The 19733-nt window shown below is 49.1% G+C and overlaps 1 protein-coding gene across 4 annotated transcripts in view; it reads right to left on the bottom strand.

Annotated features, from left to right (window-relative positions):
* KCNS3 (potassium voltage-gated channel modifier subfamily S member 3) overlaps positions 1–18275 on the bottom strand; it is a 36313-nt gene extending 18038 nt beyond the window's left edge. The window contains exons 1-3 of one of the 4 annotated variants that reach the window (XM_080686784.1): positions 17385–17526; positions 4602–4732; positions 4406–4508 (exon numbers count right to left, since the gene is read on the bottom strand). The gene's annotated coding sequence lies outside the window, so the exon portion shown is untranslated. Of the gene's footprint in view, positions 1–4405; positions 4509–4601; positions 4733–17384; positions 17548–18089 lie in introns of those variants that run through there. The other 3 variants (XM_080686783.1, XM_080686785.1, XM_080686782.1) reach the window with 3 other exon arrangements.
* Positions 18276–19733: the final 1458 nt, after the last annotated feature.

The raw sequence follows: 19733 nt of genomic DNA on the forward strand, positions 1-19733 counted from the left end.
TCACATTCTTCTAAAACGTTGCCACCTCGGTGCCACCCACTAGGCTGAGAAAGCCTCCAGTGAGGGACCGTGTCCTAATATCGATCTTCATATGAATGATCCCTCGTACACGGTGGTGCCTGACACGTTTTTATTGAACCGATTCCTCTCCCTCAAGCTGGCCAGACTAGAGTAGATTAATTTAAAGAATCAATATGGACCCTGGCCGGTTTGGCTCAGTGGATAGAGTGTCGGCCTGCGGACTGAAGGGTTCTGGGTTCGATTCCGGTCAAGGGCCTATGCCCCGGTTGCGGGCTCGTTCCCCAGAAGGCAGCATGCAGGAGGCAGTTGATCAATGATTCTCTCATCATTGCTGATTCTATCTCCCTCTCCCTTCCTCTCTGAAATCAATAAAAATATGTATTTTTTAAAAAAAGAATCAATATGGGTCATGAAAGGCAGCTGGTCAGAATGGAAGAAAAGGAGGAACGTGCCAAAGATCAAAGTTAATTGCCAAGACCCATCCGGGCACTTTCTAAAGAAGAGTGCTATCGCGATGAGTTCATCTTGAGTTGAGTTTTAAGTTTCCAGACCTCAGGGTTTCGGGTATAATCACCTACCCCCAAATCTCCCTCGTCTGGTTCCAGGGCCTGGAGACACCTCCTGGCAATTTCAGTTCCCTGGCACTTGCCTCCAGGGAGTATATGAGCTCACAGCCAACACAAGTGCTCACTCTGTCCACCAGCTCTGTTGATTAGCGGGACCTCATAAGGTGGGGAAAGTTTTGGTGCTGTTTCCTGTGGGTTGCTATGCAAGGCCCTTTCTGAGAGTCGGATCGGCTCTGGGACACTGGTGAGTGAGTGTCCAGAGTTGCAAGGCTGAGAGAGTGCCCACCCCTGACCCGTGCCAAGTTTCCAAGTAAATGGCACCTTGGAGCCTCCTGGCAGCCAGCCGGCTTCCCCGGAGACATCCTGGTCTGGCACACGTCCACAGGGCGGTTTCTCCACCTCGGCACTGTGGGCACTTTGAAGCCAGGTGATCCTTTCTTGGAGGGGCTGCCCTATGCCCTCTAGGATGGTTAGCAGCATCCCTCGCCTCTACACAGGGTACCACATCTCCTCCTGTCCCCAAGGGTTGTGACATTGTCCAAGGTCCCCTGAAGGGCAAAATCATCCCCCATTTCAAACCACTGCTCTAGAGTAAGAAGACCGCAGACACGTGTTTGGAAGCTGTAAGTTCAGAAAGCTCTGAACCATAGATTGTCCTAATACTTTGGCTGCTGACAGGGGCTGGGGATACAGCCCACCCCCACTCACCCCCCCCACCCCACCCCCGCGACATGCTTGTCCTTTCAGAGTTTAGATGTGGCATGTCTGGTGTCAGACAAGCAAAAGTTGGCAAACGAAGAAAGATAAAAGCAAGGTTAACCTTTTGTTGAAGCTCAGAGCATGCTCCATGCGATCTGAGTCTAGAGTAAAGGTTAGTGGTTTTCTGAGTCTGTCCTGTATTTGCTAACAGTGTCTTTGCCAGGAAGACACACTGGCACTAAGACAGTTTCAAAGGCGTGGCCTGCCCCGGCTGCCTGCTGAGGGTCGGCTCTGGCTGAGCCCACTGCTCCCCAAAGCTCTGAGCTTGGGGACACTCACGGAAGTCCCAGGAAAAATGCAAACACATGTCTGTTTTGTAGTCTTGCCATTATTCGTCCATTACAGACCAATTCCCAATAAATTGGAAATGAAGTAATAGCCATAAGAATGAAAGGGGAAATTCAAGCCTACCTGTATCTTGCTTAACTAATGAGAATTGTGGAAATTGTGATCCAGGGTTTTGCTTGAATAAAAGGAAAATATCACGTGAGACCACCATAATTGGAGTTAGTGTGCCAGAAAAACTCTATTTATATGTATTTGTTTATTTTGTTAATCCTACCTGAGGATATTTTTTCCATTGCTTTCAGAGAGCATGGAAGGGATGGAGGGGAAGAAAAAGAAAGAGAGAGAGAGAGAGAGAGAGAGAGAGAGAGAGAGAGAAACATCGGCTGGTTGCCTCCCACACATACTCCGACTGGAGTCAGGGAGTGAACCCGCAACTGAGGTACATGCCCTTGATAGGGAATTGAACTCGAGACCTTTCAGTCCAAGAGCTGATCCTCTAACCACTGAGCCACCAGCCAGGGCAAATTGTACTTACACTTAAATCCTATAATGCAAGGCAATCAGAATAATACGCCACCTTCAGGGTGATTCAGACAGATTACTGAGAATATCCCCACACTGCTTACTATTTCCAAATTATCCAATTTGAAGGAGTACATTAAAATATGAGAAATCCTTGAATTTATAATAATTTTTTAAAATTTTGATCTGTCATAAGAAGAAAATAAAAACTTCTTAGGTCTAATACATTCAAGGATTAAAAATGAATTTCTAAAAGCTCTTCCGAGAGAAAACGCAGAGAATTTTCCAAAGCAAAGCCTCTAAGTCACATGTAAAAGGTTAATATACATTCTACTGCTCTCGGCCATCCGGAATGAGTGAATTCCAGAACTCCCTCAGGCTGGAGCCTGGCATCAATTGCCACAGCCCTTTCCTCTCCTCCTGTCTGTGTTCCTAGACAACCGGGGGGGGGGGGGGGGGGGGGGCGGGGGGGGGGGGCGGGGCAGAGGGAGCCAGCCAGCAGGCTGCTGCTGAGTCACTGATCAGCTCCAAAGACAAGTTACACAAGGAAAGTCCTGTGGAAGGGCATGCACCTCCCAGGAGGAAGCAAACCACACCGCCTCTGACCCAGCATGGGCATCCCCACGTGTCCACAGGGCTCCGGGCCACTCTTAGTGACCCCGGTGACCACCGCTATTCCACTGGCCCCAGGAAGGAATGCCACTTCGGGGGAGTCCCCAGGAGCAGGGCTGGCCAGAGGCAGGGGCTCTGGCCTCAGCCAGGAAACTGTCAGCAAACCAGCCCCCCTGAGGGCTTCGGACCCTGCGCTCAGTCTCATCTGTTTTCAGTGGCTGATGCATCGAACGTCTGCACAGCCGTGATAAAACGAGAAACTGAAAGCAAGCCGCTTGCAAGGGTGCAGGGGAAAGCATATCATGCAAGGATGATGGGGGTGGAAACGGGTTAAGGAAAACCTTCCAGAGAACACTGTGTAGCAGTGTGTGCCACAAAGTCCCACGGTTCACATTGGGACTGTATCCTGAGGAAATAAATCAGGCCGTGTGCAAGGATGTGTGACAAGGATGTTTACTGCATCATTAACTATTCATAAGAGCAAAGAGCCAAAGGCTGCCGAAATGTCCATCGGTACGGGAATGATTACACGGACTAGGAGGTGGCCACGCAATGGAAGGCTGTGGCCTTGAAAACGCTGAAATAATAATACAGGAGCTCCTGTCCATGGAGCCAGCCCTGTCCAAGTGCCTGCATGTCTGAGGCCACTTAATCCTCACGATCCTCATATAAGTAGTGTTTTATTGCATTCCTTTTACAGATGGGGAGACTGGTAAATAGAGATGTTAACTATCTTTCCAGGGTCAACAGGTAGTGACAGCTGCATGGTTTGAATTCAAAGAACAATGCTCTAAAGCCATTCTCTCAGCCACTGTGCTCCCTGCTTGCATGCGCATGAAAAGATAGTCATGACATTCTAAGTAAACAGAGAGGAATTAATACAATGGATGGCAGGATGTGATCCTTATAAAATATGACTGATTTTTATACAATGAAAAAAAAATCTCTGAGAATATACACCAAAATGGTAAAGGCATTCTGTCTGGTGATGGAATTGGGGGTGACTGTTGCTTTCTCTGTACCTCCCAGCATTATGTGAAAATTTTTACAGGTATTGCAAAACACTTAAGAAAACAGTTATTGTCCGGCCATCATGGCTCAGTGGTTGAGCATCGACTAATGAACCAGGAGGTCACCCTTAGATTCCTGGCCAGGGCACATGTCCGGGTTGTGGGCTTAATCCCCAGTAGGGGGCATGCAGGAGGCAGCCGGTCAATGATTCTCTCTCGTCATTGATGTCTCTCTCTTTCCCTCTCCCTTCCTCTCCAAAATCAATAAAAATATATTCTTTTAAAAAGAAAGAAGCCGAAACCAGTTTGGCTCAGTGGATAGAGCGTCGGCCTGCGGACTGTAGGGTCCCGGGTTCGATTCCGGTCAAGGGCATGTACCTTGGTTGCGGGCACATCCCCAGTGGGAGGTGTGCAGAAGGCAGCTGATCAATGTTTCTCTCTCATCGATGTTTCTAGCTCTCTGTCCCTCTCCCTTCCTCTCTGTAAAATATCAATAAAATATATTTTTAAAAATAAATAAATAAAAAGAAAGAAAACAGTTATTTCTACTTGGGAAGAAAAAAGGTGCTAAGCAGCCTTGGTCGGGATTTGGGGAGGGGGCGTGGTCTAGACATTGAGGGAACTTACAGCTGCGGGTGACTTTTCAGCCCATGTGCTCCTGTGTCGTGTGTAGGAATCACAGGCGTTGCTGTTCATTCACACCTGCTTTATGGCAGGCACTGATCTGAGACTACGGAGAACAAGAGACAATGTGGGCAAGAGTCTGCAGGAACTTAGAAGAGCTCACAGGCAGGTAAGCTGGTAAATAAATGATAGCACTCACCACAAGCGGAATACTCGGGTGCCATGAAGAAAGGTACCCAGAGGTGCTGCAGAAGTCCAGAGCAGGCAAAGGGTCCCTCCAGGACAGGGACATAGGGACACCACATGAACAGGTGACATTTGAGCTGAGCCCTGAGGGTCCGGTCAGATATGAACAAGTAAAGGAGACAGGTAAGAGTCAGAGGCCCTTCTCCAAGGAGCGGAAGGATCATGTGCAGATAAAGGGTGGGAGGGCCCATGGTGGGGAGCAAACTGAGGCACCTGTCATACTTTCAACAATAAAGACTTCTTTAAATGATCATGTGCAGAGACCTGGGGACTAGAAAGCTTGGGGGATGGCCAGGGTGGAGCCCTATGACCTAGAGATATTTATACAGATCATTTCTTCTTAGAATGTCAAGAACTCTGTCCGGCCCTAACCGGTTTGGCTCAGTGGATAGAGCGTCGGCCTGCGGACTGAAGGGTCCCAGGTTCGATTCTGGTCAAGGGCATGTACCTGGGTTGCGGGCACATCCCCAGTAGGGGGCGTGCAGGAGGCAGCTGATCGATGTCTCTCTCTCATCGATGTTTCTAACTCTCTATCCCTCTCTCTTCCTCTCTGTAAAAAAATCAATAAAATATATTAAAAAAAAAAAAAGAACTCTGTCCGTCCCATCCACACCTTGTCAACCAGCAATAACCGAGGTGACAGAGGTCCCAAGGACAGAACAGAGTACGTGTGAATCTGCTGAAACTCCTATCCCCCTTCCTCGCTTTATTTTCTCCCCGTCGCATTTATCAATTCCTAAAATACACTTAGAGACATATACTTAAGTTCTCTCTCTTGGGTACAGCGTGTTTCCCCACTCGGCTATGAGCTCCATGTGGGGATGTTTGTACATCTGACGCAATGCCATATCCTCGGTGCCTGGCACCTTATCTGACACATAGTATGTTCTGAAAATTATTTGGTGACTTCATCAATGAATTGATTAGTTGATAATAGTTAGGATTGGGGTTAGGGACAGCTACTGGCTGCTTCCAGTTCATGTTGAATTTTATTCCCTCTGCTGTCCACTGTCTTACTGGGAGAAAAAAAAATCATAGCAAATGTGCTTGTGAAATTGCAGTCACCACAGAAGAACAGTAGCTTCTTTATCAGCCACTGCAGAAGGGAGATACAGATTTCCCTTCCTAAAAACAGTCTGCACCAAAGACAAGATAGATATGTTCTCACACACACACACGCACGCACGCGCGCACACACGTGCACATTCGCACATAGTAAGTTATTGGATCAAGCTACATCATAAAACAAATACAAAAAACTAAATGGAAAAATTGCCATGTGGCATAAAACTAATAAAAGCACTAACCCAGACTGCAATAGAGCCGCTGCTCACCCCACAGACCCCACCTGGCCAGTGATCAAAGGCTGTGAACAGTACCCAAACGCATGAGGAACTGCGGATAACAAATCCCCACACGGACTCTGCTCAACTTACCCTGCTTCTGTAAAAAAGGTAGAATTATCCCCTCGAAGGCACTGCTGCTTACATTTTAAAATAACTAACATGCACTGAGCACAGATAAGATCTGTAGTTGGCAGGGCTGTCTTCCCAGACGCAGAAGGCCCCTCACTCTGTTCTATACCCTGGGAGTGCTCTGTTTTAATAAGAACGACCAAGGCTGAGACTGGACTCCTTGTAGCTATAAACTGTCAGTCAAGGACAACAAAAGAAAGTACTACCTTCTATCACATGCATCCTTATATAGATATGCTCAAGTCAATCACAGATTAAAAATTAGCAAACTCAGCCCTGGCCCGGTTGCTCAGTGGTTAGAGGGCTGCCCACGGACCAAAGGGGGTCACAGGTTTGATGCCAGGACAAGGGCATGTACCTTGGTTGCAGCTTCCCTAACCCCGTTAGGGGGGCATGCAAGAATGCAAGAGGCAACCAATCAATGTGTCTCTCTCACGTGGATGTTTCAATGATTTCCTCTCTCTCTCTCTCTCTCTCTCTCTCTCTCTCTCTCTCTCTCCCCTTTCGCCCTCCCTTCCATTCTCTCTAGAAATCAATGGGGAAAATACCAAGTGAAAATTTAAAAAATAAAATCAACGATCCCCCAATTCCTCTTTGCAACACAGTTTCTTGACATCATTTTTTACACTCATTCTTCCTTCTTCTCCTACAATTCTCGCCCTAATACTCCACTAAGTGTTTTAGCTAGGGGCACCTCCAGGCGGCCCAACCTGAAGGACACTCCTCATGTGCACGGGACGCCCCTGTCCCCTGCACTGGACTGAGGTCTCTTGTCTCATGACCCATTCTTTGGTTTCCTGTGAAAGTCGGCTTCCTCTTCCCAAACCGCAAATCTGGCCATAAAACAAAATACCTGCCGGGGCCAGGCAGGGGCCCTCAATGAAAAAGGGGGACACCTGGCCGCTGTGCCAAGTGGAATGCGCCCAGCCGGCTAAAGGGGACCCTGGCCCTTACCTGTGGTCGGATCTCCCAGTTTGTAAAAATGGTCACACTTCTTAGCTTTATGGGAACTTCCCCTATTTTTTTACAGGTTGTCAACCACTGCTTTTAATGGTTTGATACTGTAAGCCGAATCAAACCCATCTGCAGCCTGAATACAATCTGCTGGCCGCGAATGTGTGTGCTCTCCCCAGCCAAACAGATGTGTGGCCCACAAGTCCATGCAACTTTCCCGGAGCGTTCTCTCTTAAAATATAATGTAGAGAATGTGGAAGATTAAGGAATTTCAGGAATCAAGGAACAAACCAAAAAAACCACCTGAGTAATTATTTACCTCTCCAGGACCTCCAACCCACATTAGTGGACAAGCCAGTGACATCGTTTTGCCCCACTTTTCACTAACACCCCTCCCTGTCCACGGGTGGCCAGAAGGTATTGACACAAGTCAGAATGTGTCGATACTCTGCATAACCCTTCAGTGGCTCCCTAGTGTCTGAACCCCTCAGATTTCAAGCGAGAACTTCCCTGCCTGCCTCTCGGGCCTCAGTGTCCACCAGCCAAGTTCAGACCCCCCTGCCTCAGCCCCATCCAATTGTTTCTCACCCCCACCCCTAGGGTGTCCTCTCATTTCCAAACCTCGCTGGAGCTGTTTTATCTTCCTATTTAATTCCAGTTGTGTGGGGTTTTTTTTGGTTTTTTGTTTTTACAGAGAGGAAGGGAGAGGGATAGAGAGTTAGAAACATCGATCAGCTGCCTCCTGCACACCTACATGTCCTTAGCCAGAATCGAACCTGGGACCTTTCAGTCCGCAGGCCGACGCCCTATCCACTGAGCCAAACCAACCAGGGCTAATTCCAGTTTTGTCCTCCAACAAATCAGCTCCAGTTCACCTCGTCCTTGGATGTACCCCATGCTCGTGCACACACATTCAATGCTAACAGGAACCTCTGCTGTGTGCTGCAGAACCCGGATTCTCAGCCGTCTCACCGATCCACAGTGATCTCAGTGTCTGGTCCACAGCAGACAGGAGGGAGCTGTGTGGTAGAAATAGAACTAAGTGAACATTCTTCCTAAGTGTGAAAGACTAGGGTTTTCCTGCTCAAAATAGTGTGGCGAAGGCTGCTTAGGTGTGTCTTCTCGTCATCCAGCCTTTCTGGGGGCTCCAGGACACTGGGGTGCGATTGCCGGACCACACTGTTGGTCTCTGCACCCAGGCCGAGCACCTGACATGTCATGCACCTCCAAAGGATTGGAGAAAAGCGTTTCTTGTTGCTAGAAGACAGGGTGCTGTGGGCAAATCATAAATCCTCAGCATATTTTCAACAAAACTCCCAAGGAGCCAAGTGCCTTTGCTCTAGTAAGCTGCCACAGTGACTATTTCTTGGGGGTGAACAAAGGGGTTCTATAACTTTTAAAAAGCTATAATAAAATAAATATGATGGTTTATATGGCATCTCATCCATTATTTGGAAAGGAGAAAAATAATGTTTTTATGCTTCACAAGTATGCCATCCTGCTCGGGGAAGTCACGCTAGAAGGATTTTTTTTTTAATGCTCTACCCAGAACTACCCACTATGATTAATTCCACACTTCATCATGAAAAAATTATAAAATAATGAGATCCCCAGGCAATGCAAGTGAAAACGATTTCATTTTGACTTATGAGAATTAATTCTCTCACCTCTCCTTTCTCCAGTCCATTTTCTAAGTGTACTCACCTTTCCCTAACTCTCCAAGTTCTCCATACAAGGGAAGATGGAGGTGGGGCAGAGCTGGAAGGAAGTGAGAAGACCTTCCTTCAGAAGAGCAGTCACATCCCCCAGCGAGCACAGCAGTGACAGCTGACAGCTCAGGTGACAGCTTTAGTCACCATCCCTGGACAGGTCAGCCTCCCTCCACCCCACCACAAGACACTGGAAGTCCTCACTCCACAGGAAATAGGAATGCATGCTGCGGGGAGGGGAGTGAACTTTGCATAGCCTGGAGGGAAACATGGTTTTCTTTCCCTGCTTTTCACAAAGTTTCCATGTCTGTGAGTGTCCCACTCAAGTGAGTTGAGCAGGAAAATGCAAAATCGTTCCACACCCAGCTATTTCGGTAGCTTCTGAAGATGTTCCCAATGGAACGGTACCGATGGGGGAGACGGCTGTTGTTTGTCTGTTATGTAAACTTAGGAAAAAATATGGTACTTTTTTCTGAAGGGGTCATCTAGTTCTTTTATGTGAAAACGTAGAAGTAATATATTGAATTGCTGAAGTTCAAACTCAGATGATATTAGTTGAACAGAGGCTAAAACATACACCATAACCAAAAGTTAACTTGACCGTGGTTTATTCTAGACCAGTGGTTCTCAAAATATGGTCAAGGGGACCCCTGGGGTTCCCAAGACTCTTTAAATGGCCCATGACTATTTTGATCAAATTTTTTATAATAAACTAAGATTTTATTTTCTTGTTTCATTCTCACTCTCTCACCAATATCCAAAGGCGTTTTCCAGAGGGTATATGATGTGTGAGAATGTAGACTATAAATGGAGCAACAAACTTAAGAAGCCCACTGTCTTATATTAAAACAGACAATAAATACATTTATAAAAATGTAAAACAATGCCACTCTTACATTACTTTTGCTTTGAAAAAATATAATTATTTTTATAAAAATGTGCTAGTTATATTAACATTTAATGAGATTACGTATTAAATGAATTAATAATTATTTTAAAATGTACCTATTTTCTTTTTTTTTAATCTTTATTGTTGAAAGTATTACATATGTCCTCTTTTTTTCCCAATTGACCTCTTCTTAAAATGTATTTATTTTAATTTCTACGATAAATATTGACAGATAGAAATCACATTAACAAAAGCTTTTAGGACATTTTCAATAATTTTTAAGCATATAAAGGTCCTGAGACCAAAACATTTGAGAATATTATTTCATAGCATTGGAATATAAAATTTTTTTTCAATTTTTTAAATTGTGGTGAAATACACATGACATAAAATTGACCATATTAACCATTTTTTAAATATTTTTTATTGATTTCTGAGAGGAAGGGAGAGGAAGAAAGAGAGAGAAACATCAATGATGAGAGAGGATCATTGATCAGCTGCCTCCTACGTGCCCCCCACTGGAGATCGAGCTAGCAACCCAGGCATTTGCCCTGACTGGTAATCGAACAGGGACCTCCTAATTCAACGCTCAACCACTGAGCCACATCGGCGGAGCCATCTTAACAATTTTTTAGAGTACAGTCAGTGGTATTAAATGCATTTATAATGCGGTGCAACCATCACTGCCATCCATCTCCAGAACGCTTTTCATTTTGTAAAACTGAAACTCAACACTCAATATGGCACTTCTGTGTGGTTTGTCTACTTCTGTCCAATCAGCTAAGCAGCCCACACTAATGAGCACTCTGCCTGCTCCAGAGTGTGCATCTGTGCAGATGGGCATGTGGTGTGGGACCCTGGTGCTGGGAGAGAGAACTCCATGTCCTGCACAATCCTGGAGCTCCACTTATTCCAAACCATCTCACCTCCCACTCCTTAGGACTTAACTGCATTTGTGGGGTAATCAGAACCTGAACCCCCATACCTAACCACGCTTAAATGGGATTATTTCCAAGTTGCTGAGACTCATAAACGAAGGGTTGTAAAACAGGGCTTGCTAGTGTGCTCCTAACTGTTGATGTGGGTGATGGAAGTGACTGGTAAAAAGAAACTTAAAGCAAACCCATTAGCGTTTAGGGCCACATTGCGTAGCTGTGGCCCCTGTACTCCCCTTCAAAGCCCCTTATAGAAGAGAGTAGATGTGCAGCTTCCACGTGTTAAGTCTGGAGCAGCTGAGAGGCAAAAGCTCAGTCCTTATCACCAGAGAGGTGCACCATGCTGACATTCGATTTCTAATTACACAGGACCACAGAATGGAAAGTTACTCCCAAGATCAAGAAGTTTGGGGAAACTGCTTAAAAGGTAAAGTTTTCAAGCATCTTATAAACTTTCATGAGATCTTTTTTTTCGCATATTCAAAGAGCCTACAGTATAGGATTTGTGATTTAAGGAAATGATGAGACGGTATGGGGATAGTGATACCTTTTTTCACTTTGGCTAAGATACACGATGGATGATAGATAGATGATAGATAGATAGATAGATAGATAGATAGATAGATAGATAGATAGATAGATGATAGATAGATAGATAGATGGATGCAGATAGGACACTGCCACATAATGGCATTTTAATTTATACTTTTAGCCGAGAGGAGGCAAGCTTCCCCAAGAAGGCTCAACTATGAAACACCTTGTGGCTAAATCTTGGCCAGGCAATGCCTTATCACCAAGGGGAGGCAGGCAGGTGGCAGTCTTATGACAGTGGCTTCATGAGGGTACAACAGTTAGAAAGCTGGGATCTTAAAAAAAAATTTAAAACTTAAAAGAAAACAAAAACCACAAGACAAATACTACCCAGAAGGTATGATTTATTGAGCTCAAAGACAAAAATGCTGAAATAACTCTGCCAGAACCCAGTGTCTCCTTTCAATCCATACCTATAAACCACAGTCTTTAACCACGGAGTTCTCCCAACTCTTTGATCAATTAAATTCTTTACCTTAAGAAAATCATAGGAAATGCTTTCAGGTTCACCTATGCATGCCAATCAGGGCATAAGAAAGCCAACCCAGTCTGTGGAAGAATGAGAGTAAAAAATGTAAGGATGTTCAAGTCCAAAATTTCAGTCTTCTGGCATTCCTTTACCTCAACACACAAATTATTTGCCAGGATACAAGTCAGCATTCCTGCAAGAAGTCTTCAAGAGGCAGCAAATGTCTTAGCTGATCTTTAGAGTAACTTTCCATTCTGTGGTCCTGTGTAAACTCTCATTCCCTACAAGCATAAATTGATCGTTGGGTACCCTATCGCTTCTTCAAAGCCCCATCAGACTATCTGTTATGTTCACTATTGATCTTCAGGCCAGCAAATTCTTCTAAACATGAGTTCCCAGGGGACATAACAAATGCACTTCTTTGGTATCTTTTTTAAGATATCCATGGGCACAATGGAAGTGTCTCGTGTAATGAGGAAGACCAGGTAAGGAAGTATTCCCCTGAGACACGGAAGTTGGCTTCTAGCCGAGCCCAAGGCTCTCCACCGGGCCTCACCCCGTATATCTTGGAAAGGCTGAGCATCTCCTCACCACCAGCCTTTTCACTGGCGTCTCTCTATTTAAGTCAGTTTGAAAGCAGCTTATTGGTAATCATCAAAGAGCAAATGATTAGAATCTCACCACAAATGTTCCCACACATCCACTCAAAGTTCTCCTAATTCAATTTATGAAAAGGATCCAAATTACCACAAATAAATGACTCTATTGAAGAAAAATATTTGTAGAAAGGTAACTATTTTTTTTTTTAATCATAAAATCACCAGGCTGAATGGTTGGTGGGGGAGAAAATGTAGACTATAAATGGAGCAGCAAACTTAAGAATCCCACTGTCTTATATTAAAACAGACAATAAATACATTTATAAAAATGTAAAACAATGCCACTCTTACATTACTTTTGCTTTGAAAAAATATAATTATTTTTATAAAAATGTGGAGGGGAGGAGGAACAGGGAAGGACAAATGATAAGCTCAAATTTACCCAGCAATTGGAGACAAAGCCAGAGCTAGGATTCAAATTTCTAATCTTCTAGTAGTGCTAGCACCATTTAACTCCCACACAGAGATGTGTATCTGTTGATTTATTAAGGAGCTGGACTCAACTCCCTAACCTCAGCCAAGGTCGCCTTCCACATAGACGCAGGCATATACACAAACCCTGTCTCTCTGTTCCCTTTCATAACCAACCTCCCATTCTTTTTCTCTCAGTCCCACCTGGCTTTAGGTCCCATCCCTCCATCACACCTCTTAATAAGAGACCCAACGGCCACTCTTGAATCTCTCTAATCTATTCCTTACAGCTTTCACTGCCGATCTAAAAATACAAATTGGCTCCTGAACCTCCATTAATTCCCTCCCAGAGCCCTTACAATAAACTCGTAAGATCCTGAACTTGGCCTAAAGAGCCCAGGAGGATCTGGCCCATCCTCCTCTCTGACCTCCTCCCAGCCACCCTGCCGCCTGGTTCTCTTGGAGTTCCCCCAACAATGCTTAGTGCTCATCCTTGCCTTAGAATCCTCATGCTCTTGCTCAGCCTGGAATTCTCTTCCTCAGAGAGGTCTTCCCAGCTTCCCAGCTAAAGTAGCCCTTCCTACCCTTGTAATCCTCCCCCAGGAAGTTCTTCAGTAACCTTGCCATGACTAAGATGTTTGCACTGATTTGTTTACTGTCTCACTCCTTACCCATCTCGCAACCATCCCCCATGTCTGTTTCCTTTAACACTGCATACCCAGCCCCTAGCATAATACATACCTCTGGATAAGTACTCAAATACGTGTTGAATGAATGAGTGTACATAATTGCATATGTATAGATACACTGAGTGGCCAGATTATTATGAACTCTGAATGCATAATAATCTGGCCACTCAGTGTATATCCTATATAATAAAAGGCTAATATGCAAATTGTCCCCTCGACCAGGAATTCGACCAGCAGGCAGGCTGGCCAACCGCCCATGTCCCCTCCCCCTGGCCAGGCTGGCCGGACCCCACCCATGCACGAATTCATGCACTGGGCATATAATACACACACACACACACTGAGTGGCCAGATTATTATGCATTCAGAGATCATCATAATCTGGCCACTCAGTGTATATGGCTACACAAGTCCATCATGAAGTCAAAGTTGGTATTTGCTGGGTGCTCAGTTGAGGATGAGCTGCAGGAGGCTTCATTCACTGGGGATTTCAGCTAGCACACTAAAGCCACTGCTGTCAACATGAACTGCTTCTCTGTAACATGACTGGCTAAAAGCAGATCTTGGGCTTTTATCACTCAACATGTGTGCAATTAAAGACAGTTTTATATAGTATCTACTCCAAGCAAACCATGGTGCAAGGCTCTGCAGGATTCCAAAGGGAGTGAGAGATCCCTTACCCACAAAGAAAAATACTACAACCTAGTCTAGTAACTATAGCTCAACAAGAAGAGCTACTTTTTATAAGGAAGGGGTAGGTGTGGGTGTGTTGCAAAGTTGCAAAAGGTGACCTAGAGAAAGGATAAAGGATGAAAATTCTTCCAAATCAGCTCTAGTGCTCACTTCCGCAGCACATATACTAAAATGGAACGATATAGAGAAGATTAGCATGGCCCCTGAACAAGGATGACACACAAATTCGTGAAGCTTCCATTTTTTTTTTTAAAAAAAAATCAGCTTCTATATTTTATTGCACATTCAGAGGCCAAAAAAGGTCAATCGGTAACCATACGCCACCTCTACCCATCCCCATCCTATTCAGCACAGGGCACAGTGTTAAGCTGTAGGGATTATGCAAGGAAGAAGGAATCTCACATTGATTCTGCAGCCAGGCGGCCAGGGGTTAGAATCCTGGCTTCACGTTGTCCTAGGTGTGTGGCTTTGCACAAGCTACTCAGTGTGTCTCTGTTTGCTCGTCTAAAACGGGGTCATAATAGAGCCCACCTCCTAGGCCAGGGGTGGGCAAACTTTTTGACTCGAGGGCCACAATGGGTTCTTAAACTGGACCGGAGGGCCGGAACAAAAGCATGGATGGAGTGTTTGTGTGAGCTAATATAAATTCAAAGTAAAGGAGCGCAGGGGAGAGCAAGAGAACCCTCCGCTCTTTCGGCTCCGTGGGCCGGATAGAACAGCCGAATGGGCCGGATCCGGCCCGCGGGCCATAGTTTGCCCATGGCTGTCTAGGCTGTCGTCCTGATGAAATGAGTTAATACACGGAGAGCTTTTAGTAGAGTGCCTAGAACAGGGCAGCGATAAATATGAGACCCTTCCCCATGGGGTTGTTCTGAGGAGTAAATGAGCTAACGCCTGAAGAAGTGCTGAGCAGGGTAGCTGCCATATATTATGCAGTCAGTAAATGTTACCCACTTTAAGAAAGGAGGAGGAAGACCCTGTGGTTCCTGCTCTCTCAAAGCCGACACATAGTCCAACCCTAAATGCCAGCCCCGGTGCACAGCGGGAAGCAGAGTCTGAGGAGGATGGCAGTGAGGGAGAAAATCCCTGGAGACAGGGAGTTGTCTGGGGGCCCCACTCTTCCCCTCCTTCCTTAAAATAGTAATATTAATAATGATGATGATGGGGGAGGAGGAGGAAGAGGAGGAGGAGGAGGAGGAGGAGGAGGAGATGGGAGGAGAAGGGGAAGAGAAGGAGAAATACTTAGCTGGTGCTTTGCTGGCACACCCAAGCTTCAGAGCATTGGGCTTTGAATATTTTAGTATTTCTGAACAGAACGAAGATTGCGTCCAACTTCCCAGTTTGCTCTCATACACTTGACTAGCAAAAGTTTAGCTTTGCTGCACTCACCAATGGGTTTATCCAGGCCAATTTTCCAGAAAATCATGGCTCAGACACAGGACTGGATGAAGACAGATCCTACCACAGTCTCCTTAGTATTCCAGGCATGCTTTGGATTCAGAGTTCTTAAGCACTTTGCTATTGCTCTCTACCCCCTACCCCAATATTGACCATTTCTAGTTCTAAAAAGACAAATTTAATATTAGACAGGAGAAGGAAGAAGTCTGGTGAGAATTAAAAATAAGCAAACAAAGAAACAAACGAACAGGACTAGACTGAGAGCAGCAACGTCCTCTGACAAGGGTGCATCCCCAGAGCAGAGCCCTGAGCCTGGCCCGGGGCGAGCTGCAGGTAACGCCGCTGAATGGCTGAATGAACCCACGTCCTCCAGAAGTTTGCAACCCAGGTACGGAATGAGACCGGCACAATACTCCAAGTTCAACCGCAGAATCAATGCCGCCCTTTCAGCCTGAACGAAATGGGGGAGGAGACGCACCAGGGCATCTGCCTTTAGCAAGGGGGCAGGTGCTTAGGGAAATGCTTGCTTCCTGTTTACCTGGGCAGGTATTTGCAAGTAGCACGAAAAGGGGGGCCACGAGGGGTAGCTTATACAGCTCTAAGCCATTGGTTATGCAAACCACCTAAGCAAATGTGTGGAAGGGGCTGAGGAGGCTTTTGCTCAGGCTTTCCTCATGTGCCCCCACTTGGAAGGCAGGATGAAATGCAGAAACTAAGAGTCAGGGAGCCCCAAGTCTGTCTGTGAGAACAAGCTCTGCACCCCTCCTACCGCCCACCCCCTGCGTCCACTCCTCAGCAGCAACAAACCAGACCCGCTCCACCCATCCCCAGTCATCCTGGCGGGGGTGGGGGGTGGGGGGGTGGGGGGGAGTCCTTGAGATCCTCCACCCCTGCCCCTCTACAGACTGCCTGAGTTAGAATACCGGCCCAATCTCCCAGCCAAGGTGAGGGAGAAACCAAGGGTGCAAAAGGTGCTCCTTTCCCAACAGAGACAGAAAGACAATGTGGGGGTGCGGGGGGGTGCGGGGGGAGTGTACACTGAGGAGCCCTGCAATGCGAAAGGCGCCAGCCCGGCTCACCAGAAGGTCTGGCTCACTCGCCTGCCCATTCACCTCAAGAGGGGGGCAGCCACCCAGAGAGGCGTGGGAAAAGGACCCACCCCGAGCGCCCACTCCCGCCACAGCCTCTCATCCAAACGCCAAGTCTGTGGGCGACTCTGCATGGGTCCTGGGAGCCCCAAGCCGCTCCCACCCCGAGCGCGCCGGCAGCCCCAGGGCGCGCAGCGCTGCACCAAGACACGGTCTCCCCCCCCCCCCCCCCCCGCCCCCAACGGTGGCCTGTGGCGGGGCGCCCTGCACCTCTGCGGGGCAAAGAGGAGGGGAGGAAAGACGGGGAGAAGGCGGAGCGGCGGCCGGAGAAGCACTTTCGTGCGCCAGGAGAGCCCCTCCTCTCGGAGCAGAGGCTACAGAAGCGCCTTCGGGCCGCCTCTCCGCGAGTGCCGCCTTCCCGGCTCAGCGACTCTCCGCCTCCCGCCCATCCTCCTCCCCCCGCCACCCCACCCCGCGCCCGAGCGCCGCTCCGAGAGACCCTCCCCGCGGCTCTCGGAGGGACCCAGGCACCACCTCGGCTGCCCGCAGCTCGCGCAACAGGCGGATCCTCGGGGCTCCGGCACGGCAGGCTCTGGGGACAGATGGGGAGCGCCCAGCAGCAGGCAAAGTCCCCAGAGGACGTAGACCTCCCGGGCCCTGCACGAGCGACCTGGGCCACCTGGTGGGGGTGCTGGGGCAGCCAAAGGTGGGGAAAGTTGCAGGGTCGCCGAGACAAGTCTCCGGGGCGCACGGGGAGGGGGGACCCACGTAGGTACCTCCAGGAGTCGGCGCCTCTGACTCTGCAGTGCCGCCCGCCCGTGCTGCAGGGATCAGGCCTCGCCGCGCGGCCCCACGGCCGCTGCGGCAGCAGCGAGGAGCGCCGGTGGCCCGCCACTGTCCGTCTGTCCTTCCCGCCCCGCAGCACCGGGCGCTGGAGCCACGGGCGGGGCGGGGCGGGGCTGGCCGGCTGGCCACGGCCCCGTGGGTCTCAGCCCCGCCCACCCCTCGCCTGGGCCAGCGGCCGGGATCCCGGCTGCCGGCTGCCTGCGGGGTCTGGCGGTGCCACGGGGTGGCTGGACTGAGAGAGGCGGCCCTGTGGACGGAGCGCGTCCCCGCCTGGACCCAAATGCACAGTCACCCCTGGGGCGACGTGCCTGTCCTGGAAGGAGCAGGAGCGCGCGCACCCCCACCTGCGCGCCCTCCGGGTCGGGGAGCATCGCGACCCCGCGGGAGGCAGACCGGCAGCCACCTCCGTGGCCCCAAAGTCCCGGCCCAGGCAGCACTGCGGGTTTGCCGGGGTTTCCTGGGGAAGGCACGAGGCCCCAACTTGTTTCAAAACAAAGTGCGAGGGAGGATTCGGCCCCACGTCCTGCCCGTCTCCCCCCAGCCCGCTGCCTGCAGCCTCGAGCACCGAGCAGATCCAGGCTGTTCTCCACGCTCCGTTCCTCCACTTACCGGGTCGGAGGAGGGGCTGGACCTACCTGCGCCCCGAGGGGAAGGGGATCGCGCTGGGTCCGCTTCCCACAAACGGGAGAGGGGGCCGTCAGAGGGCAATGGATGCCCGAGGCCGAGGTGGAGGCACTGACCCGGACCTCAGCCAGGGCGGCGTGTGGCCCAGAGGCATGGCTGGCCCCGCTGCAGTGAGCAGCAAGGCTCCGTGAACCGCCCGCCCGAGGAGGAGAAATGGGACGCTCGGGACCCACCCCCGCGCTCCCCCGCCCGCCCCCAAACTGCCAAACTGCGGATTTTTTAAGTTGTGCAGACTTGCAATAACTCCTCGCAGCCAGCTGCTCCGAGCTGTAGGCGCCCAGCGTCCCCTGGGTTCCCGCCCCGCATCACGAAATGGACCAGCTGCCCCGAGCCAGCACCCAGACCGCTAGCCTCGGGCCAGCAGCTGGCAAGACCACAGGCAGTTGGTTCAGTTCAGGCCCGAGCCAGGCTCGCGGGAGGCGGAGGGGGGGTGGGGAGGCAAAAGGATGTATGAAGACGGTGCAAGTCACTTTCTCTGACTTCGTGGAAGTACCCGGTGGGGTCTGTGTTTTCTCCTTGTTTTTGTTTGTTCAAAAGTGGGAGTCAGAGAACAGAGGGATGTTTACAGAATCTGGAAGGTTTCTCATAGGAGGTAAAGGCTGCTCCTTCCGCCGAGGTTTGGCCGGAGGAGAGAGGTGGGTAGCAAGCAGGGATGGGCCAGGAGAAGCGAAAGCACCAGATGCGGTCCCTCAGACTCCAGCGTTGTCATTGGCCTCATGGAAGGCAAGGCCCTCATGCAGGTGGCTGAGGAGCAGGTGCTGGGAGGGCGGGCCTCTGTCCCTGCTCCCAGGGTTCTGTGCCCCCCCCCCCAAACCGGACCCTCTCTCTTGAGGAAGAGGATCCAAAGCATTTGTCTACCCTGCCGTTTTGCAAGCAGCTGAAGAAGGTAATTTTCATACCCAATTCATCATTTTTAGCACAAGCTTATTCTAAAAATATGTTTATGTTTTATCAGCACCTGAGACGAATGCTCTCTTATCTCTCCCAGAAGTTAGCTACTTAATCATTTACAATCGCTGAGGTCCAGCATTGTTTACGTGGCAATGAAATACGTTCGGAGTCACTGAGCACTGCAGAGAGGTATCTGCAGAGCAGAGCCGCCCAAGGCTGTCCTGCTTCTGGGGTCTGGGCGGGACCTGGAGGGCAGGCACCCACACTGGGGGCCACACAGGGCCCTCACGTGGCACCCATGAAAGCTGGGGACAGAAAGGACATGTCTCCACTGCGGGGGCGTGGGGGTGTGCGTGTGGAAAGGGCACAGATTTGAGAGTCAGGCTGGGGTTCTCGTCCTGCTGGACCCTGCAGGGAGCCCTGTGAAATCCCTTCACCTTTCTGTCCTGGTTTCTTCCTCTATAAGGAAAGTCCCCCTCTCGCAGGATGGTCCTGCAAAGCAAATGCAGTGACAAACAGGAAAGCATTTTATGGGCCCTAAAATGCCTATCTGTTCCCCAAAAGTTCACCCCTAAAAACTTACCGAAGTTGAATGCATTCCTACACACACACCTCACGCTCTCACCGTCTGTGTCTCCGACTTCAGTCTCCATCGCCACAGGGCCTGCTCCGATCTGTCTCCCTCATTCCTCCCGCATGCCCAG

Source organism: Plecotus auritus (genome assembly GCF_963455305.1).
Source record: "Plecotus auritus genome assembly, chromosome: 8".
NCBI classification, from domain to species: domain Eukaryota; kingdom Metazoa; phylum Chordata; class Mammalia; order Chiroptera; family Vespertilionidae; genus Plecotus; species Plecotus auritus.